Source organism: Saccostrea echinata, unplaced genomic scaffold (assembly GCF_033153115.1).
Source record: "Saccostrea echinata isolate AGI-Se365-2 ecotype Australia unplaced genomic scaffold, CSIRO_AGI_Sech_v1 ptg000007l, whole genome shotgun sequence".
In the NCBI taxonomy this organism is placed as follows: domain Eukaryota; kingdom Metazoa; phylum Mollusca; class Bivalvia; order Ostreida; family Ostreidae; genus Saccostrea; species Saccostrea echinata.
The window spans coordinates 7,376,983-7,401,712 of NW_026889756.1; the positions used below are offsets into that span (position 1 = coordinate 7,376,983).

Consider the following 24,730-nt stretch of genomic DNA (forward strand, 5'->3'; position numbering starts at 1 on the left):
TTTCTCAGATTTAATTTTTGGCACATTCTATGTTGAAAATGTTGATACTTTGGGAATCAATTGCTCGTTTGTGTTTTTAAGAGAGGACATAAAGTGCTTTCATCTAAAAGCTCGCTGTTTCGTCTATTCTGATGTTTTTTGTCAAACTTCATGAAACTTCTAAAAACATTCAAATGTTACAGAAGTTACGATTGACAGAAAACATTTTCTGACTTGAGCAACCCTGAAAAATATATTACCAAAAACTAAAACATCTTACAATGAAGTGCCATGAAACTCAGGACTTTGAGATTGGTGAAGAGGGAATACGGAAAAACCAAGAAAAGAATATCTCAGGGAAAAAACATAGTCTTAAACAATCAAAGCCATGGCTTTTGATTGAAGTTGGTCAAGGCTGGGTATTGCAAGATGACAGTTGTTGACTTAAGAAAGCTTTCATTTAAGCACACTCTGACATATCGTAAAATCACCCTAAGAAATGAATGAATTAAAATAATAATATACCTTCTTGTTGTTGCAGGTATTTCTTGTTTTTAAAAATTTCATTCATACCAGATTTTTTTTTAATAATTCAAGAATGAAGATTTATCATCGCTACAGGACCAAAAAATATAACTATGAATGACACTTATGGACGTAAGTACACAATGCTGTGCAAACCTAGGGTAGACCAAACATTGCAGGAAATGTCCCCATCAGGGATTAAAAAAAATTAATTATAATATCTATTTTTTCTTTACATTTTGTTCATGTATACTTATTATTGAAAAGACACCTATCAAATAAGAAACGACAAATTTTCAATGATTTCTTTATCACTATGACTACACTGACTGTCATTTATTTCATAAGTTATTATTTCATTTTAAAGATATTTTCAACATTATATAAATGGTATTAAATGGCACCTGATCCCACCTCTGATGTTTGGAGGTCCGTGTTTAATTGTTCTTCTCCTATTTTGTATTGTTTAATGGACTTTTGAGCTTGAATACTGTTCGTTATCTCCATATATTTCATGTAGATAAAACAAAATGTATGCTAATGGGAACACAGCAAACAGAACAAAACTAGTTAATTTAAATTTACAACTTTATGCCTCAGACAAAACAATTGAAATGGTTGAAACTGAAAAAATTCTTGGTGTACATATTGATGATAAGTTACAGTGTGCGAATCATATTGATTCAGTTTGTAAAACCTTAAATTATAAGTTATTTACTTTTCGTAGGATTAAGAAATTTCTCCCTCTACATACCAGAAAACTATATTACAATGCTTATATTTTACCATCTATTAACTATTGTTTGACTATTTTGGGTAATGCCCCCCACAAGCCCATAGGAGGCAATTTCAGTTTGGGGGGGGGGGGCACAGCTATACATTTTCAGTTGAGGGGGCGCTATGAACCAAAAATTCCTTGACAAGCAAAAAAAAAAAAAAAAAAACGGTCATCAGACGTTTTTATTGAGGGGGCACAAACATATAGTAGCTCTGTTTTCTATAGTAATCTATATATCGGCAAAATTATTGGGGGGGGGGGAGGGGCACGGCCCCCCGTGCCCCCGGTTCCTACGGCCATGCCCCCAAGCAGGACATGGACAGACTATTTAAATTACAAAAAAAGGGCAGCCAGGATTATTTTTGACGCAAGTCCTGATTAGAAGTTCTTCTAAACCACTGTTTGAGAAACTTGGATGGTTAACAGTTTCTGAGCTAGTTGATCTATACAAATACATATTATTATACAAAATTTTCGGTAGAATGACTCCCGAATATCTTCGTAATTTACTTGAATTTCACTCTTCAACTTCTTATAACGTGCGATCTGAAACTAATTATGATCTTAGATTACCAAAATTTCGTACAAACTTATTCAAGAACTCTTTTCAGTACTCAGGTGTACATCTATGGAATAAACTTCCCCAACAAATTAGACTCTCTCAATCTCTACGAGCATTTAAGTGTAATGTAGAAAATTACATCGTTAGCTGTCGCACAATAATTTGAGCATAATACGATTTTGATATTGTATCTACAATGTGTGTGATTGTTAACTGTCTGTACATGGACACTCTATTCATAATTTTGTGATTGTACAGAGAGTACTTCCTTGAGCCGATTACTGTTATATATGTTGAATTGTATCTTGTATATCTTTGTAACTGATATATATATATAGAGGGTCCTGGGGAAGAATACTGTATGCACTAACCAGGTTACCTTCTTTAAATAAAGTTTTATTATTATTATTATTATTATTATTATTATTTTAGCAAGATAAAAATCACCAAAAAGAGACGTTTTGATTAAAATAGTAGTGTAATTGTATTGTAGGCATTTTTGATTAAGATCAGGAGTTTTTCATTAGTACCAGAATGGAGATTTACAATCAATACAACATTCCAAAAAGATCACAATGAACGGAAGTGATGGGCGTATGTCTACAATGATTTGTAAACCAAAGATTGATACTATACATCGTGAAAAGTACTGATCTTTTTTCATTTGTAAAGAGAGTTTACATACTTAATTATATTTATATTCACCTACCTATATTTTGACTTTTATCTTGTTTCTTTTTACTAGAGGACAACAACCAAATGAGATTCAACACAGTGTTACATTTCAGGAATACTAGTAGTTCCATTCAGAGCTCTAATTTTTAAGAATTGATTATTGTATCTACTTATTTCTTCTTTATATTTTGTTCATGTATATTTATTTAAAAAAGTAACCAATCAAATTAAATGGTAACTATTAATTATCTGAAACAATTTTTGAAAGATGTCAGAATTTAAGGTCCTTGAAAAAGCTCGAATTAAGATGTGAGGATAAGAAGACACACTGCCAAATTCAACATTGACCTCACTTGAAGAATTTTATCTTGACCTTGAAATAAGATGCAAGATTTAGAAGAAATACTACCAAATGCAATATTGCCTTCCCCTGAGTTATTTAATCTTTTAACTTTGACATAGAACCACAAGATTATAAAAACACATAAACCAGATCTTAAACTAGCTGTGCACTCTTCTGAAAAGATTTGTTGGAAAAGAAAAGGAACATTTTTATAGAAAAATATTGAGCGGAAATCAGTACTTTTACTGAACATTGGAAAACATTTGTAAACATATTTTTCGGCTTATAGAATATCCAGAAACAAAGAATTGGGGACTTGGGTGAGTCATCTGAAATCCAGGCTCTTGCTCACGGATGCACCCAACTAAAAATTGTAAACCTTGAAGGATGTCTTGGAATAACAGAACTAGACACCAATCAAATACAATTAAATCCAGTCTAACATTGCAGGAAATCCCTATGACGGATCTACTTTTTAAAAAATTATTTATATTTAATGTATTTAATTTTTGCTTTACAATTTCTTCATGTATACTTATATACTCCTGAGATACCAGCCATGTAAGAAACCACTAATTTTGATTGATTTCTTTATCACCATGACTACACAGACTGTCATTTATTTCATAATTTATTATTTCATTTTTAATTTTTTTAACAAAATCTTTATACACGTTTATAGCAATATAAAAATCATCAAAAAGGGACATGCTTTGATTTAAGTAGTAGTGTAATTTGCTACTGCACGCATTTTTGATTAATGCCATTATGTTTTAATTAATACCAGAATAAAGATTTACAATCCCTACAACGTCCCCAAAAAAATAACAATGAATGGGAGAGATAGACATATGTACACGATGCTGTGAAAAGGGGGTATACATACTTATTTATATTTATATTGACCGATTTTTTTGACTTTTATCTAAAGTGCTTATTTTTTACAGGAAGACACCAACCAAATGAGATTCAACAGTGTAACATTGCAGGAATTGTTCCCATCGGAGCTCTAATTTTTAAAATTTAATTATTAGATCTATTTATTTTTCTTTCTAATTTGTTCATGTATATTTGTTATTTAAAAGACACCAATCAAATTAAGAGGTAACTAATTTTTATTTGAAACAATTTTTGAAAGATGTCATAATTTGAGGTCCTTGAAAATGCACGAATTAAGATGTGAGGATAAGAAGACACACTGCCAAATTCAACATTGACTTCACTTGAAGAATTTAATCTTGACCTTGAAATAAGATGCAAGGATTAAAAGAAATACAATTAAAACTGTTTAATCCGACACCTGTGCAATCCGTCACACTTTGAATTTCGAAATATAATTTCTTTCCCATTTTTCTAATTTTCATGTTTTTTTACACTGTACAATCCGACACCCTGTCTATTACAACACAAAATTCGTCTCCCAGTGCATGTCGATTTGACAGATTTTACTGTACTACGAAATGCATCATTGCCTTCAACTGAATTATTAAATCTTTTTAACTTTTACATAGAACCACAAGATTATAAAAATATTCTTACTGCTGCAATGTGGGTATGGAGTTAAAGAAGTTGATCCTTTTAAACTGTCCAAACTTTTCAGAGGACATAAACCAGATCATCAACTAGCTGTGCCCTCTTCTGAAAAGATTTGTTGGAAAAGAAAAGGAAGGAATATTTTCATAAGATCAGAAATCAGTACCTTTACTGAACATTGGAAAACACATTTGTAAACATATTTGTCGGCTTACAGAATATCCAGAAACTAAGTATTGCAGACTGGAGTGAGTCATCTGTTAATGACGGAGGAATCCAGGCTCTTGCTCATGGATGTACCCAACTAAAAATTGTCAACTCTGATGGATGTTTTTGGAATAACAAAACTTGGTATTATGGAACTAGCTCCTCATTGTCGTTGACTACGCTTTGTGGATCTCAGGCAATGTCGTAACATCACAGAGTTTGGACTCAGTTGACTAGTGATGAACTGTCGAAGGTTCAAGAGATTCCAATTTGCGGTTGTCACTCTCTAAAGGGACTTGCTTTGAGCAAAGAAAAAAGATTTCCAGAAATTCCATTCGCATCATCGAACCAAAGTACATCCGAGGAAACAAACTTGACTGAAAATTATTTCACCACAACTGAGTTCATTATCTCCAACACTGATATCTCAAAAAAAAAGTTGTTAAATAAACTTCTCCCCAACATGGGTATGCATAAGATATAATTTCAAATGTAATTTATTTTCTGGGTATGAGTTACAGTGCCTTAAATCCAAAAATACTTAATAAATCATAAAAGTTTGAGAAGAACGGAATATACGCTGCATGATAGGTTTCTTGTTGTTAAGGATCAGAAGATGAGGATTGTGTTCTGGATGCTACATCATAGAATGCTGATCCAGCTACATACATATGTGATTTCCTGTCCTCTGCTAATACGTGGAGAGGGGAAGAAAGTGTTTGAGGAATTGTGTAGGCCATCAGACATGCCTAACGTACTCGATGAGGAAAGTAAGGTACTGCACCAATTAGTTTATCTCATTCTATCCAAGAAGAAGGCTCATTGCTGACGAATCTTTATACGCATTTTGTCTCCCCACGCTTTTCATATATATATTTTTAAATTTAATTACTTCTGAGATTTAATCTTCGGCACATTTTATTTTGAGAATGTTGATACTTTGGGATTTAATGGCTCATTTGTGTTTTTTAAAGAGAGGACATAAACTGCTTTCATCTAAAAGCTCTGTTTCGTCTATTCTGATGCTTCATTGTCAAATTTCATGAAACTTCTAAAACATTCACAAGGAACAGGAGATACGACTGATAGAAAACATTCTCTGACTTGAGCAACCCTGAAAAATATATTCCAGCATAAAAATTACCAAAACTAAAACATCTTACTATGAAGTGCCATGAAACTCACGACTTTCATATAGTGAAAGAGGAATTGGGAGTAATAAACAATCAAAGGTAATGGCTTTTGGTTGAAGTTGGTCAAGGCTGGGTATAGCAAGTTTTCTCCTCTTTTTAATGACAGGTTTTGCACTATTGACTTAAGAAAGTATTCATTTAAGCACAATTTTTATATCGTAAAAATCACCTTAAGAATTGAATAAATTAAAATAATATAAAATTCCCGCTGCTGGAACTATTTCTCATTTTTCGAAATTTCAGTAATACAAGATTTTTTTTTCATTAATTCAAGAATGACGATTCATCATCGCTACAACGGCCTAAAAAGATGACCATGAATACATGTAACACTAATGGACTTTTGCAAGAAGCGCTGACTTATACAATCGATGGCTTACTTTTACACCAGGAAAATATACGGAAGCTCTTTTGCGGTTTAAATATTTAGCTTAACAATTAATGGGCCATTTCAAAGCGCATATTAGGTTGTTTAGGAAGGAAACAAACTGCAACAAGTCGCCCGCGTGGCGCAGTGGTTAGAGCGTCTGCTCTAGAGTCGCGAAGTAAGGAGTTGATCCTTACATCGCAGGTTCGAATCCCACTGTGGGACGTGGAGACCAGTCCTTCAGATGAGACCGTATAAACCGAGGTCCCGTGTCGCAGTAGGTGCTGGCACGAAAAAGATCCCTCACTGCTCAATGGCTGTAAGTGCCGAGCATAGGACACAATTTGCAGCTCTCCACCGGCAAGTGGTGGCGTCTCCGTATGAGTGAAAAATTCTCGAGAGGGACGTTAAACAACATTTAAACAAACAAATAAACTGCAACAATCCTACCATCAACCCCCTTCCAACCTTGACCAGTCCCTGTCAAGTTTTCCTTCCAAATGTTTTTACTTCTTTCATTCCTTTAAAAAATGAAAATAAAAGAGATACTATCTCTCATGAATAAGATATTTTAAGTAATTTTATTCTACCTCCAATCATGTCTTGCATTGGTAAATATTATTAATGTCCCTAAAATCATAACTATGACCACGATTAATGCTTTTTCTTATCTATTATCAATTCTGTACATTACACAGATTTAAATGTCACAGTAAGCCGTCAACTGTAAAAATCAGTGCTTCTCGCAAAAGTCCTATGGACGTGTGTGTGTACACAATGCTGTGCAAACCTAATTAAGGTAGATAGCATACATAGAAGAAACTATTGAAATTTCTTTGCAAAAAAGGAGGGCTGCATTATTTTTTAAATCAATAAATAAAATAAGATATATATTTAAAGTTAAAGACACTAATCAAATAACATTAAATCCAGTCTTACATTGCAGGAAATGTGCCCATCAGGGATCTATTTTTTTTTTTAAGTTTAATTATATTATCTATTTATTTTTTCTTTACATTTCACTCATGTATACTTATTATTTAAAAGATACTAACCAAATAAGAAACACTAATTCTTATTGATTTCTTTATCTCTACGTCTACACAAGCTTTCATTTATTTCATTATTTATTATTTTATTTTCAATTTTTTTAACATAATCTTTGTATAGCAATATAAAAATAACCAAAAAGGGGCATGCTTTGATTTAAGTATTTGTTTAATTTTTTTACTGCATTACTGCACGCATTTTTGATTAATACCGGGATTTTTTCATTAGTACAAGAATGAAGATGTCCAATCCATACAACGTCCAAAGAAAATAACGATGAATGGAAGTGAAAGATATATGTACACGAAGCTGTGAAAAGGGGGTATACATACTTATTGTGGGGGTATACATACTTATTTTGACCGATATTTTGATTTTTACCGAAAGGTTTTTTTTATTAGAAGACACCAACCAAATGAGATTCAACACAGTGTAACATTGCAGGAATTGTTCCCATCAGAGAATTTATTTTTAAAATTATATCTATCCAATTTTTTCTTTTTATTTTGTTCATGTACTCGTATATTTATTATTTAAAAGACACCAATCAAATTAAGAGCTACGTAATTTTTATTTGAAACAATTTTTGAAAGATGTCAGAATTTAAGGTTACTGCTGCAAATGTGGGTATGGAGTTAAAGAAGTTGATCCTTTTCAACTGTACGTACAAACATTTCAGAGGACATAAACCAGATCATCAACTAGCTGTGCCCTCTTCTGAAAGGATTTTTCTCGGAAAAGAAAAGGAATACTTTTATAAAAGCAGAGATCAGTACTTTTACTGAACATTGGAAAACATATTTGTAAACATATTTGTCACCTTACAGTATATCCAGAAACTAAGTAATGGAGACTGGAGTGAGTCATCTGTTAATGACGGAGGAATCCAGACTCTTGCTCACGGATGTACCCAACTAAAAGTTGTCAACTCTGATAGATATCTTGGAATAACAGAACTAGACACCAATCAAATAAAATCAAATCCAGTCTAACATTGCAGGAAATCCCTATGAGGGATCTACTTTTGAAAAAAATTATTTATGTTTCATCTGTTTATTTTTTTCTTTACACTTTGTTCATGTATACTTATATACTCCAAAGATACCAACCATGTACACGATTCTGTGAAAGGGGGTATACATACTTATTCATATTTATATTGACCGATATTTTGACTTTTATCTCAAGCGCTTTTTTACTGGAAGACACCAACCAAATGAGATTCAACACAGTGTACCATTGCAGGAATTGTTCCCATCGGAGCTCTAATTTTTAAAATTTAGTTATTATATCTATTTATTTTTTTCTTTATATTTTATTCATGTATATTTATTATTTCAAAGACACCAATCAAATTAAGAGGTACGTAATTTTAATTTGAAACAATTTTTGAAAGATGTCAGAATTTGAAGTCCTTGAAAATGCATGAATTAAGATGTGAAGATAAGAAGACACACTGCCAAATTTAACATTGACTTCACTTGAAGAATTTTATCTTGACCTTGAAATAAGATGCAAGATTTAGAAGAAATACTACCAAATGCAATATTGCCTTCCCCTGAGTTATTTAATCTTTTAACTTTGACATAGAACCACAAGATTATAAAAACACATAAACCAGATCTTAAACTAGCTGTGCACTCTTCTGAAAAGATTTGTTGGAAAAGAAAAGGAACATTTTTATAGAAAAATATTGAGCGGAAATCAGTACTTTTACTGAACATTGGAAAACATTTGTAAACATATTTTTCGGCTTATAGAATATCCAGAAACAAAGAATTGGGGACTTGGGTGAGTCATCTGAAATCCAGGCTCTTGCTCACGGATGCACCCAACTAAAAATTGTAAACCTTGAAGGATGTCTTGGAATAACAGAACTAGACACCAATCAAATACAATTAAATCCAGTCTAACATTGCAGGAAATCCCTATGACGGATCTACTTTTTAAAAAATTATTTATATTTAATGTATTTAATTTTTGCTTTACAATTTCTTCATGTATACTTATATACTCCTGAGATACCAGCCATGTAAGAAACCACTAATTTTGATTGATTTCTTTATCACCATGACTACACAGACTGTCATTTATTTCATAATTTATTATTTCATTTTTAATTTTTTTAACAAAATCTTTATACACGTTTATAGCAATATAAAAATCATCAAAAAGGGACATGCTTTGATTTAAGTAGTAGTGTAATTTGCTACTGCACGCATTTTTGATTAATGCCATTATGTTTTAATTAATACCAGAATAAAGATTTACAATCCCTACAACGTCCCCAAAAAAATAACAATGAATGGGAGAGATAGACATATGTACACGATGCTGTGAAAAGGGGGTATACATACTTATTTATATTTATATTGACCGATTTTTTTGACTTTTATCTAAAGTGCTTATTTTTTACAGGAAGACACCAACCAAATGAGATTCAACAGTGTAACATTGCAGGAATTGTTCCCATCGGAGCTCTAATTTTTAAAATTTAATTATTAGATCTATTTATTTTTCTTTCTAATTTGTTCATGTATATTTGTTATTTAAAAGACACCAATCAAATTAAGAGGTAACTAATTTTTATTTGAAACAATTTTTGAAAGATGTCATAATTTGAGGTCCTTGAAAATGCACGAATTAAGATGTGAGGATAAGAAGACACACTGCCAAATTCAACATTGACTTCACTTGAAGAATTTAATCTTGACCTTGAAATAAGATGCAAGGATTAAAAGAAATACAATTAAAACTGTTTAATCCGACACCTGTGCAATCCGTCACACTTTGAATTTCGAAATATAATTTCTTTCCCATTTTTCTAATTTTCATGTTTTTTTACACTGTACAATCCGACACCCTGTCTATTACAACACAAAATTCGTCTCCCAGTGCATGTCGATTTGACAGATTTTACTGTACTACGAAATGCATCATTGCCTTCAACTGAATTATTAAATCTTTTTAACTTTTACATAGAACCACAAGATTATAAAAATATTCTTACTGCTGCAATGTGGGTATGGAGTTAAAGAAGTTGATCCTTTTAAACTGTCCAAACTTTTCAGAGGACATAAACCAGATCATCAACTAGCTGTGCCCTCTTCTGAAAAGATTTGTTGGAAAAGAAAAGGAAGGAATATTTTCATAAGATCAGAAATCAGTACCTTTACTGAACATTGGAAAACACATTTGTAAACATATTTGTCGGCTTACAGAATATCCAGAAACTAAGTATTGCAGACTGGAGTGAGTCATCTGTTAATGACGGAGGAATCCAGGCTCTTGCTCATGGATGTACCCAACTAAAAATTGTCAACTCTGATGGATGTTTTTGGAATAACAAAACTTGGTATTATGGAACTAGCTCCTCATTGTCGTTGACTACGCTTTGTGGATCTCAGGCAATGTCGTAACATCACAGAGTTTGGACTCAGTTGACTAGTGATGAACTGTCGAAGGTTCAAGAGATTCCAATTTGCGGTTGTCACTCTCTAAAGGGACTTGCTTTGAGCAAAGAAAAAAGATTTCCAGAAATTCCATTCGCATCATCGAACCAAAGTACATCCGAGGAAACAAACTTGACTGAAAATTATTTCACCACAACTGAGTTCATTATCTCCAACACTGATATCTCAAAAAAAAAGTTGTTAAATAAACTTCTCCCCAACATGGGTATGCATAAGATATAATTTCAAATGTAATTTATTTTCTGGGTATGAGTTACAGTGCCTTAAATCCAAAAATACTTAATAAATCATAAAAGTTTGAGAAGAACGGAATATACGCTGCATGATAGGTTTCTTGTTGTTAAGGATCAGAAGATGAGGATTGTGTTCTGGATGCTACATCATAGAATGCTGATCCAGCTACATACATATGTGATTTCCTGTCCTCTGCTAATACGTGGAGAGGGGAAGAAAGTGTTTGAGGAATTGTGTAGGCCATCAGACATGCCTAACGTACTCGATGAGGAAAGTAAGGTACTGCACCAATTAGTTTATCTCATTCTATCCAAGAAGAAGGCTCATTGCTGACGAATCTTTATACGCATTTTGTCTCCCCACGCTTTTCATATATATATTTTTAAATTTAATTACTTCTGAGATTTAATCTTCGGCACATTTTATTTTGAGAATGTTGATACTTTGGGATTTAATGGCTCATTTGTGTTTTTTAAAGAGAGGACATAAACTGCTTTCATCTAAAAGCTCTGTTTCGTCTATTCTGATGCTTCATTGTCAAATTTCATGAAACTTCTAAAACATTCACAAGGAACAGGAGATACGACTGATAGAAAACATTCTCTGACTTGAGCAACCCTGAAAAATATATTCCAGCATAAAAATTACCAAAACTAAAACATCTTACTATGAAGTGCCATGAAACTCACGACTTTCATATAGTGAAAGAGGAATTGGGAGTAATAAACAATCAAAGGTAATGGCTTTTGGTTGAAGTTGGTCAAGGCTGGGTATAGCAAGTTTTCTCCTCTTTTTAATGACAGGTTTTGCACTATTGACTTAAGAAAGTATTCATTTAAGCACAATTTTTATATCGTAAAAATCACCTTAAGAATTGAATAAATTAAAATAATATAAAATTCCCGCTGCTGGAACTATTTCTCATTTTTCGAAATTTCAGTAATACAAGATTTTTTTTTCATTAATTCAAGAATGACGATTCATCATCGCTACAACGGCCTAAAAAGATGACCATGAATACATGTAACACTAATGGACTTTTGCAAGAAGCGCTGACTTATACAATCGATGGCTTACTTTTACACCAGGAAAATATACGGAAGCTCTTTTGCGGTTTAAATATTTAGCTTAACAATTAATGGGCCATTTCAAAGCGCATATTAGGTTGTTTAGGAAGGAAACAAACTGCAACAAGTCGCCCGCGTGGCGCAGTGGTTAGAGCGTCTGCTCTAGAGTCGCGAAGTAAGGAGTTGATCCTTACATCGCAGGTTCGAATCCCACTGTGGGACGTGGAGACCAGTCCTTCAGATGAGACCGTATAAACCGAGGTCCCGTGTCGCAGTAGGTGCTGGCACGAAAAAGATCCCTCACTGCTCAATGGCTGTAAGTGCCGAGCATAGGACACAATTTGCAGCTCTCCACCGGCAAGTGGTGGCGTCTCCGTATGAGTGAAAAATTCTCGAGAGGGACGTTAAACAACATTTAAACAAACAAATAAACTGCAACAATCCTACCATCAACCCCCTTCCAACCTTGACCAGTCCCTGTCAAGTTTTCCTTCCAAATGTTTTTACTTCTTTCATTCCTTTAAAAAATGAAAATAAAAGAGATACTATCTCTCATGAATAAGATATTTTAAGTAATTTTATTCTACCTCCAATCATGTCTTGCATTGGTAAATATTATTAATGTCCCTAAAATCATAACTATGACCACGATTAATGCTTTTTCTTATCTATTATCAATTCTGTACATTACACAGATTTAAATGTCACAGTAAGCCGTCAACTGTAAAAATCAGTGCTTCTCGCAAAAGTCCTATGGACGTGTGTGTGTACACAATGCTGTGCAAACCTAATTAAGGTAGATAGCATACATAGAAGAAACTATTGAAATTTCTTTGCAAAAAAGGAGGGCTGCATTATTTTTTAAATCAATAAATAAAATAAGATATATATTTAAAGTTAAAGACACTAATCAAATAACATTAAATCCAGTCTTACATTGCAGGAAATGTGCCCATCAGGGATCTATTTTTTTTTTTTAAGTTTAATTATATTATCTATTTATTTTTTCTTTACATTTCACTCATGTATACTTATTATTTAAAAGATACTAACCAAATAAGAAACACTAATTCTTATTGATTTCTTTATCTCTACGTCTACACAAGCTTTCATTTATTTCATTATTTATTATTTTATTTTCAATTTTTTTAACATAATCTTTGTATAGCAATATAAAAATAACCAAAAAGGGGCATGCTTTGATTTAAGTATTTGTTTAATTTTTTTACTGCATTACTGCACGCATTTTTGATTAATACCGGGATTTTTTCATTAGTACAAGAATGAAGATGTCCAATCCATACAACGTCCAAAGAAAATAACGATGAATGGAAGTGAAAGATATATGTACACGAAGCTGTGAAAAGGGGGTATACATACTTATTGTGGGGGTATACATACTTATTTTGACCGATATTTTGATTTTACCGAAAGGTTTTTTTTATTAGAAGACACCAACCAAATGAGATTCAACACAGTGTAACATTGCAGGAATTGTTCCCATCAGAGAATTTATTTTTAAAATTATATCTATCCAATTTTTTCTTTTTATTTTGTTCATGTACTCGTATATTTATTATTTAAAAGACACCAATCAAATTAAGAGCTACGTAATTTTTATTTGAAACAATTTTTGAAAGATGTCAGAATTTAAGGTTACTGCTGCAAATGTGGGTATGGAGTTAAAGAAGTTGATCCTTTTCAACTGTACGTACAAACATTTCAGAGGACATAAACCAGATCATCAACTAGCTGTGCCCTCTTCTGAAAGGATTTTTCTCGGAAAAGAAAAGGAATACTTTTATAAAAGCAGAGATCAGTACTTTTACTGAACATTGGAAAACATATTTGTAAACATATTTGTCACCTTACAGTATATCCAGAAACTAAGTAATGGAGACTGGAGTGAGTCATCTGTTAATGACGGAGGAATCCAGACTCTTGCTCACGGATGTACCCAACTAAAAGTTGTCAACTCTGATAGATATCTTGGAATAACAGAACTAGACACCAATCAAATAAAATCAAATCCAGTCTAACATTGCAGGAAATCCCTATGAGGGATCTACTTTTGAAAAAAATTATTTATGTTTCATCTGTTTATTTTTTTCTTTACACTTTGTTCATGTATACTTATATACTCCAAAGATACCAACCATGTACACGATTCTGTGAAAGGGGGTATACATACTTATTCATATTTATATTGACCGATATTTTGACTTTTATCTCAAGCGCTTTTTTACTGGAAGACACCAACCAAATGAGATTCAACACAGTGTACCATTGCAGGAATTGTTCCCATCGGAGCTCTAATTTTTAAAATTTAGTTATTATATCTATTTATTTTTTTCTTTATATTTTATTCATGTATATTTATTATTTCAAAGACACCAATCAAATTAAGAGGTACGTAATTTTAATTTGAAACAATTTTTGAAAGATGTCAGAATTTGAAGTCCTTGAAAATGCATGAATTAAGATGTGAAGATAAGAAGACACACTGCCAAATTTAACATTGACTTCACTTGAAGAATTTTATCTTGACCTTGAAATAAGATGCAAGATTTAGAAGAAATACTACCAAATGCAATATTGCCTTCCCCTGAGTTATTTAATCTTTTAACTTTGACATAGAACCACAAGATTATAAAAACACATAAACCAGATCTTAAACTAGCTGTGCACTCTTCTGAAAAGATTTGTTGGAAAAGAAAAGGAACATTTTTATAGAAAAATATTGAGCGGAAATCAGTACTTTTACTGAACATTGGAAAACATTTGTAAACATATTTTTCGGCTTATAGAATATCCAGAAACAAAGAATTGGGGACTTGGGTGAGTCATCTGAAATCCAGGCTCTTGCTCACGGATGCACCCAACTAAAAATTGTAAACCTTGAAGGATGTCTTGGAATAACAGAACTAGACACCAATCAAATACAATTAAATCCAGTCTAACATTGCAGGAAATCCCTATGACGGATCTACTTTTTAAAAAATTATTTATATTTAATGTATTTAATTTTTGCTTTACAATTTCTTCATGTATACTTATATACTCCTGAGATACCAGCCATGTAAGAAACCACTAATTTTGATTGATTTCTTTATCACCATGACTACACAGACTGTCATTTATTTCATAATTTATTATTTCATTTTTAATTTTTTTAACAAAATCTTTATACACGTTTATAGCAATATAAAAATCATCAAAAAGGGACATGCTTTGATTTAAGTAGTAGTGTAATTTGCTACTGCACGCATTTTTGATTAATGCCATTATGTTTTAATTAATACCAGAATAAAGATTTACAATCCCTACAACGTCCCCAAAAAAATAACAATGAATGGGAGAGATAGACATATGTACACGATGCTGTGAAAAGGGGGTATACATACTTATTTATATTTATATTGACCGATTTTTTTGACTTTTATCTAAAGTGCTTATTTTTTACAGGAAGACACCAACCAAATGAGATTCAACAGTGTAACATTGCAGGAATTGTTCCCATCGGAGCTCTAATTTTTAAAATTTAATTATTAGATCTATTTATTTTTCTTTCTAATTTGTTCATGTATATTTGTTATTTAAAAGACACCAATCAAATTAAGAGGTAACTAATTTTTATTTGAAACAATTTTTGAAAGATGTCATAATTTGAGGTCCTTGAAAATGCACGAATTAAGATGTGAGGATAAGAAGACACACTGCCAAATTCAACATTGACTTCACTTGAAGAATTTAATCTTGACCTTGAAATAAGATGCAAGGATTAAAAGAAATACAATTAAAACTGTTTAATCCGACACCTGTGCAATCCGTCACACTTTGAATTTCGAAATATAATTTCTTTCCCATTTTTCTAATTTTCATGTTTTTTTACACTGTACAATCCGACACCCTGTCTATTACAACACAAAATTCGTCTCCCAGTGCATGTCGATTTGACAGATTTTACTGTACTACGAAATGCATCATTGCCTTCAACTGAATTATTAAATCTTTTTAACTTTTACATAGAACCACAAGATTATAAAAATATTCTTACTGCTGCAATGTGGGTATGGAGTTAAAGAAGTTGATCCTTTTAAACTGTCCAAACTTTTCAGAGGACATAAACCAGATCATCAACTAGCTGTGCCCTCTTCTGAAAAGATTTGTTGGAAAAGAAAAGGAAGGAATATTTTCATAAGATCAGAAATCAGTACCTTTACTGAACATTGGAAAACACATTTGTAAACATATTTGTCGGCTTACAGAATATCCAGAAACTAAGTATTGCAGACTGGAGTGAGTCATCTGTTAATGACGGAGGAATCCAGGCTCTTGCTCATGGATGTACCCAACTAAAAATTGTCAACTCTGATGGATGTTTTTGGAATAACAAAACTTGGTATTATGGAACTAGCTCCTCATTGTCGTTGACTACGCTTTGTGGATCTCAGGCAATGTCGTAACATCACAGAGTTTGGGCTCAGTTGACTAGTGATGAACTGTCGAAGGTTCAAGAGATTCCAATTTGCGGTTGTCACTCTCTAAAGGGACTTGCTTTGAGCAAAGAAAAAAGATTTCCAGAAATTCCATTCGCATCATCGAACCAAAGTACATCCGAGGAAACAAACTTGACTGAAAATTATTTCACCACAACTGAGTTCATTATCTCCAACACTGATATCTCAAAAAAAAAGTTGTTAAATAAACTTCTCCCCAACATGGGTATGCATAAGATATAATTTCAAATGTAATTTATTTTCTGGGTATGAGTTACAGTGCCTTAAATCCAAAAATACTTAATAAATCATAAAAGTTTGAGAAGAACGGAATATACGCTTCATGATAGGTTTCTTGTTGTTAAGGATCAGAAGATGAGGATTGTGTTCTGGATGCTACATCATAGAATGCTGATCCAGCTACATACATATGTGATTTCCTGTCCTCTGCTAATACGTGGAGAGGGGAAGAAAGTGTTTGAGGAATTGTGTAGGCCATCAGACATGCCTAACGTACTCGATGAGGAAAGTAAGGTACTGCACCAATTAGTTTATCTCATTCTATCCAAGAAGAAGGCTCATTGCTGACGAATCTTTATACGCATTTTGTCTCCCCACGCTTTTCATATATATATTTTTAAATTTAATTACTTCTGAGATTTAATCTTCGGCACATTTTATTTTGAGAATGTTGATACTTTGGGATTTAATGGCTCATTTGTGTTTTTTAAAGAGAGGACATAAACTGCTTTCATCTAAAAGCTCTGTTTCGTCTATTCTGATGCTTCATTGTCAAATTTCATGAAACTTCTAAAACATTCACAAGGAACAGGAGATACGACTGATAGAAAACACTCTCTGACTTGAGCAACCCTGAAAAATATATTCCAGCATAAAAATTACCAAAACTAAAACATCTTACTATGAAGTGCCATGAAACTCACGACTTTCATATAGTGAAAGAGGAATTGGGAGTAATAAACAATCAAAGGTAATGGCTTTTGGTTGAAGTTGGTCAAGGCTGGGTATAGCAAGTTTTCTCCTCTTTTTAATGACAGGTTTTGCACTATTGACTTAAGAAAGTATTCATTTAAGCACAATTTTTATATCGTAAAAATCACCTTAAGAATTGAATAAATTAAAATAATATAAAATTCCCGCTGCTGGAACTATTTCTCATTTTTCGAAATTTCAGTAATACAAGATTTTTTTTTCATTAATTCAAGAATGACGATTCATCATCGCTACAACGGCCTAAAAAGATGACCATGAATACATGTAACACTAATGGACTTTTGCAAGAAGCGCTGACTTATACAATCGATGGCTTACTTTTACACCAGGAAAATATACGGAAGCTCTTTTGCGGTTTAAATATTTAGCTTAACAATTAATGGGCCATTTCAAAGCGCATATTAGGTTGTTTAGGAAGGAAACAAACTGCAACAAGTCGCCCGCGTGGCGCAGTGGTTAGAGCGTCTGCTCTAGAGTCGCGAAGTAAGGAGTTGATCCTTACATCGCAGGTTCGAATCCCACTGTGGGACGTGGAGACCAGTCCTTCAGATGAGACCGTATAAACCGAGGTCCCGTGTCGCAGTAGGTGCTGGCACGAAAAAGATCCCTCACTGCTCAATGGCTGTAAGTGCCGAGCATAGGACACAATTTGCAGCTCTCCACCGGCAAGTGGTGGCGTCTCCGTATGAGTGAAAAATTCTCGAGAGGGACGTTAAACAACATTTAAACAAACAAATAAACTGCAACAATCCTACCATCAACCCCCTTCCAACCTTGACCAGTCCCTGTCAAGTTTTCCTTCCAAATGTTTTTACTTCTTTCATTCCTTTAAAAAATGAAAATAAAAGAGATACTATCTCTCATGAATAAGATATTTTAAGTAATTTTATTCTACCTCCAATCATGTCTTGCATTGGTAAATATTATTAATGTCCCTAAAATCATAACTATGACCACGATTAATGCTTTTTCTTATCTATTATCAATTCTGTACATTACACAGATTTAAATGTCACAGTAAGCCGTCAACTGTAAAAATCAGTGCTTCTCGCAAAAGTCCTATGGACGTGTGTGTGTACACAATGCTGTGCAAACCTAATTAAGGTAGATAGCATACATAGAAGAAACTATTGAAATTTCTTTGCAAAAAAGGAGGGCTGCATTATTTTTTAAATCAATAAATAAAATAAGATATATATTTAAAGTTAAAGACACTAATCAAATAACATTAAATCCAGTCTTACATTGCAGGAAATGTGCCCATCAGGGATCTATTTTTTTTTTTTAAGTTTAATTATATTATCTATTTATTTTTTCTTTACATTTCACTCATGTATACTTATTATTTAAAAGATACTAACCAAATAAGAAACACTAATTCTTATTGATTTCTTTATCTCTACGTCTACACAAGCTTTCATTTATTTCATTATTTATTATTTTATTTTCAATTTTTTTAACATAATCTTTGTATAGCAATATAAAAATAACCAAAAAGGGGCATGCTTTGATTTAAGTATTTGTTTAATTTTTTTACTGCATTACTGCACGCATTTTTGATTAATACCGGGATTTTTTCATTAGTACAAGAATGAAGATGTCCAATCCATACAACGTCCAAAGAAAATAACGATGAATGGAAGTGAAAGATATATGTACACGAAGCTGTGAAAAGGGGGTATACATACTTATTGTGGGGGTATACATACTTATTTTGACCGATATTTTGATTTTACCGAAAGGTTTTTTTTATTAGAAGACACCAACCAAATGAGATTCAACACAGTGTAACATTGCAGGAATTGTTCCCATCAGAGAATTTATTTTTAAAATTATATCTATCCAATTTTTTCTTTTTATTTTGTTCATGTACTCGTATATTTATTATTTAAAAGACACCAATCAAATTAAGAGCTACGTAATTTTTATTTGAAACAATTTTTGAAAGATGTCAGAATTTAAGGTTACTGCTGCAAATGTGGGTATGGAGTTAAAGAAGTTGATCCTTTTCAACTGTACGTACAAACATTTCAGAGGACATAAACCAGATCATCAACTAGCTGTGCCCTCTTCTGAAAGGATTTTTCTCGGAAAAGAAAAGGAATACTTTTATAAAAGCAGAGATCAGTACTTTTACTGAACATTGGAAAACATATTTGTAAACATATTTGTCACCTTACAGTATATCCAGAAACTAAGTAATGGAGACTGGAGTGAGTCATCTGTTAATGACGGAGGAATCCAGACTCTTGCTCACGGATGTACCCAACTAAAAGTTGTCAACTCTGATAGATATCTTGGAATAACAGAACTAGACACCAATCAAATAAAATCAAATCCAGTCTAACATTGCAGGAAATCCCTATGAGGGATCTACTTTTGAAAAAAATTATTTATGTTTCATCTGTTTATTTTTTTCTTTACACTTTGTTCATGTATACTTATATACTCCAAAGATACCAACCATGTACACGATTCTGTGAAAGGGGGTATACATACTTATTCATATTTATATTGACCGATATTTTGACTTTTATCTCAAGCGCTTTTTTACTGGAAGACACCAACCAAATGAGATTCAACACAGTGTACCATTGCAGGAATTGTTCCCATCGGAGCTCTAATTTTTAAAATCTAGTTATTATATCTATTTATTTTTTTCTTTATATTTTATTCATGTATATTTATTATTTCAAAGACACCAATCAAATTAAGAGGTACGTAATTTTAATTTGAAACAATTTTTGAAAGATGTCAGAATTTGAAGTCCTTGAAAATGCATGAATTAAGATGTGAAGATAAGAAGACACACTGCCAAATTTAACATTGACTTCACTTGAAGAATTTTATCTTGACCTTGAAATAAGATGCAAGATTTAGAAGAAATACTACCAAATGCAATATTGCCTTCCCCTGAGTTATTTAATCTTTTAACTTTGACATAGAACCACAAGATTATAAAAACACATAAACCAGATCTTAAACTAGCTGTGCACTCTTCTGAAAAGATTTGTTGGAAAAGAAAAGGAACATTTTTATAGAAAAATATTGAGCGGAAATCAGTACTTTTACTGAACATTGGAAAACATTTGTAAACATATTTTTCGGCTTATAGAATATCCAGAAACAAAGAATTGGGGACTTTGGTGAGTCATCTGAAATCCAGGCTCTTGCTCACGGATGCACCCAACTAAAAATTGTAAACCTTGAAGGATGTCTTGGAATAACAGAACTAGACACCAATCAAATACAATTAAATCCAGTCTAACATTGCAGGAAATCCCTATGACGGATCTACTTTTTAAAAAATTATTTATATTTTATCTATTTAATTTTTGCTTTACAATTTCTTCATGTATACTTATATACTCCTGAGATACCAGCCATGTAAGAAACCACTAATTTTGATTGATTTCTTTATCACCATGACTACACAGACTGTCATTTATTTCATAATTTATTATTTCATTTTTAATTTTTTTAACAAAATCTTTATACACGTTTATAGCAATATAAAAATCATCAAAAAGGGACATGCTTTGATTTAAGTAGTAGTGTAATTTGCTACTGCACGCATTTTTGATTAATGCCATTATGTTTTAATTAATACCAGAATAAAGATTTACAATCCCTACAACGTCCCCAAAAAAATAACAATGAATGGGAGAGATAGACATATGTACACGATGCTGTGAAAAGGGGGTATACATACTTATTTATATTTATATTGACCGATTTTTTTGACTTTTATCTAAAGTGCTTATTTTTTACAGGAAGACACCAACCAAATGAGATTCAACAGTGTAACATTGCAGGAATTGTTCCCATCGGAGCTCTAATTTTTAAAATTTAATTATTAGATCTATTTATTTTTCTTTCTAATTTGTTCATGTATATTTGTTATTTAAAAGACACCAAGAAATTAAGAGGTAACTAATTTTTATTTGAAACAATTTTTGAAAGATGTCATAATTTGAGGTCCTTGAAAATGCACGAATTAAGATATGAGGATAAGAAGACACACTGCCAAATTCAACATTGACTTCACTTGAAGAATTTAATCTTGACCTTGAAATAAGATGCAAGGATTAAAAGAAATACAATTAAAACTGTTTAATCCGACACCTGTGCAATCCGTCACACTTTGAATTTCGAAATATAATTTCTTTCCCATTTTTCTAATTTTCATGTTTTTTTACACTGTACAATCCGACACCCTGTCTATTACAACACAAAATTCGTCTCCCAGTGCATGTCGATTTGACAGATTTTACTGTACTACGAAATGCATCATTGCCTTCAACTGAATTATTAAATCTTTTTAACTTTTACATAGAACCACAAGATTATAAAAATATTCTTACTGCTGCAATGTGGGTATGGAGTTAAAGAAGTTGATCCTTTTCAACTGTCCAAACTTTTCAGAGGACATAAACCAGATCATCAACTAGCTGTGCCCTCTTCTGAAAAGATTTGTTGGAAAAGAAAAGGAAGGAATATTTTCATAAGATCAGAAATCAGTACCTTTACTGAACATTGGAAAACACATTTGTAAACATATTTGTCGGCTTACAGAATATCCAGAAACTAAGTATTGCAGACTGGAGTGAGTCATCTGTTAATGACGGAGGAATCCAGGCTCTTGCTCATGGATGTACCCAACTAAAAATTGTCAACTCTGATGGATGTTTTGGAATAACAAAACTTGGTATTATGGAACTAGCTCCTCATTGTCGTTGACTACGCTTTGTGGATCTCAGGCAATGTCGTAACATCACAGAGTTTGGGCTCAGTTGACTAGTGATGAACTGTCGAAGGTTCAAGAGATTCCAATTTGCGGTTGTCACTCTCTAAAGGGACTTGCTTTGAGCAAAGAAAAAAGATTTCCAGAAATTCCATTCGCATCATCGAACCAAAGTACATCCGAGGAAACAAACTTGACTGAAAATTATTTCACCACAACTGAGTTCATTATCTCCAACACTGATATCTCAAAAAAAAAGTTGTTAAATAAACTTCTCCCCAACATGGGTATGCATAAGATATAATTTCAAATGTAATTTATTTTCTGGGTATGAGTTACAGTGCCTTAAATCCAAAAATACTTAATAAATCATAAAAGTTTGAGAAGAACGGAATATACGCTGCATGATAGGTTTCTTGTTGTTAAGGATCAGAAGATGAGGATTGTGTTCTGGATGCTACATCATAGAATGCTGATCCAGCTACATACATATGTGATTTCCTGTCCTCTGCTAATACGTGGAGAGGGGAAGAAAGTGTTTGAGGAATTGTGTAGGCCATCAGACATGCCTAACGTACTCGATGAGGAAAGTAAGGTACTGCACCAATTAGTTTATCTCATTCTATCCAAGAAGAAGGCTCATTGCTGACGAATCTTTATACGCATTTTGTCTCCCCACGCTTTTCATATATATATTTTTAAATTTAATTACTTCTGAGATTTAATCTTCGGCACATTTTATTTTGAGAATGTTGATACTTTGGGATTTAATGGCTCATTTGTGTTTTTTAAAGAGAGGACATAAACTGCTTTCATCTAAAAGCTCTGTTTCGTCTATTCTGATGCTTCATTGTCAAATTTCATGAAACTTCTAAAACATTCACAAGGAACAGGAGATACGACTGATAGAAAACATTCTCTGACTTGAGCAACCCTGAAAAATATATTCCAGCATAAAAATTACCAAAACTAAAACATCTTACTATGAAGTGCCATGAAACTCACGACTTTCATATAGTGAAAGAGGAATTGGGAGTAATAAACAATCAAAGGTAATGGCTTTTGGTTGAAGTTGGTCAAGGCTGGGTATAGCAAGTTTTCTCCTCTTTTTAATGACAGGTTTTGCACTATTGACTTAAGAAAGTATTCATTTAAGCACAATTTTTATATCGTAAAAATCACCTTAAGAATTGAATAAATTAAAATAATATAAAATTCCCGCTGCTGGAACTATTTCTCATTTTTCGAAATTTCAGTAATACAAGATTTTTTTTTCATTAATTCAAGAATGACGATTCATCATCGCTACAACGGCCTAAAAAGATGACCATGAATACATGTAACACTAATGGACTTTTGCAAGAAGCGCTGACTTATACAATCGATGGCTTACTTTTACACCAGGAAAATATACGGAAGCTCTTTTGCGGTTTAAATATTTAGCTTAACAATTAATGGGCCATTTCAAAGCGCATATTAGGTTGTTTAGGAAGGAAACAAACTGCAACAAGTCGCCCGCGTGGCGCAGTGGTTAGAGCGTCTGCTCTAGAGTCGCGAAGTAAGGAGTTGATCCTTACATCGCAGGTTCGAATCCCACTGTGGGACGTGGAGACCAGTCCTTCAGATGAGACCGTATAAACCGAGGTCCCGTGTCGCAGTAGGTGCTGGCACGAAAAAGATCCCTCACTGCTCAATGGCTGTAAGTGCCGAGCATAGGACACAATTTGCAGCTCTCCACCGGCAAGTGGTGGCGTCTCCGTATGAGTGAAAAATTCTCGAGAGGGACGTTAAACAACATTTAAACAAACAAATAAACTGCAACAATCCTACCATCAACCCCCTTCCAACCTTGACCAGTCCCTGTCAAGTTTTCCTTCCAAATGTTTTTACTTCTTTCATTCCTTTAAAAAATGAAAATAAAAGAGATACTATCTCTCATGAATAAGATATTTTAAGTAATTTTATTCTACCTCCAATCATGTCTTGCATTGGTAAATATTATTAATGTCCCTAAAATCATAACTATGACCACGATTAATGCTTTTTCTTATCTATTATCAATTCTGTACATTACACAGATTTAAATGTCACAGTAAGCCGTCAACTGTAAAAATCAGTGCTTCTCGCAAAAGTCCTATGGACGTGTGTGTGTACACAATGCTGTGCAAACCTAATTAAGGTAGATAGCATACATAGAAGAAACTATTGAAATTTCTTTGCAAAAAAGGAGGGCTGCATTATTTTTTAAATCAATAAATAAAATAAGATATATATTTAAAGTTAAAGACACTAATCAAATAACATTAAATCCAGTCTTACATTGCAGGAAATGTGCCCATCAGGGATCTATTTTTTTTTTTAAGTTTAATTATATTATCTATTTATTTTTTCTTTACATTTCACTCATGTATACTTATTATTTAAAAGATACTAACCAAATAAGAAACACTAATTCTTATTGATTTCTTTATCTCTACGTCTACACAA

At 32.7% G+C, this 24,730-nt stretch overlaps 1 protein-coding gene across 1 annotated transcript in view; it reads right to left on the reverse strand.

Moving 5' to 3' along the window:
- Window positions 1–24,730, reverse strand: part of LOC133180800 (uncharacterized) — an 88,103-nt gene that overhangs the window by 56,778 nt on the left and 6,595 nt on the right. The window lies entirely within an intron of this gene.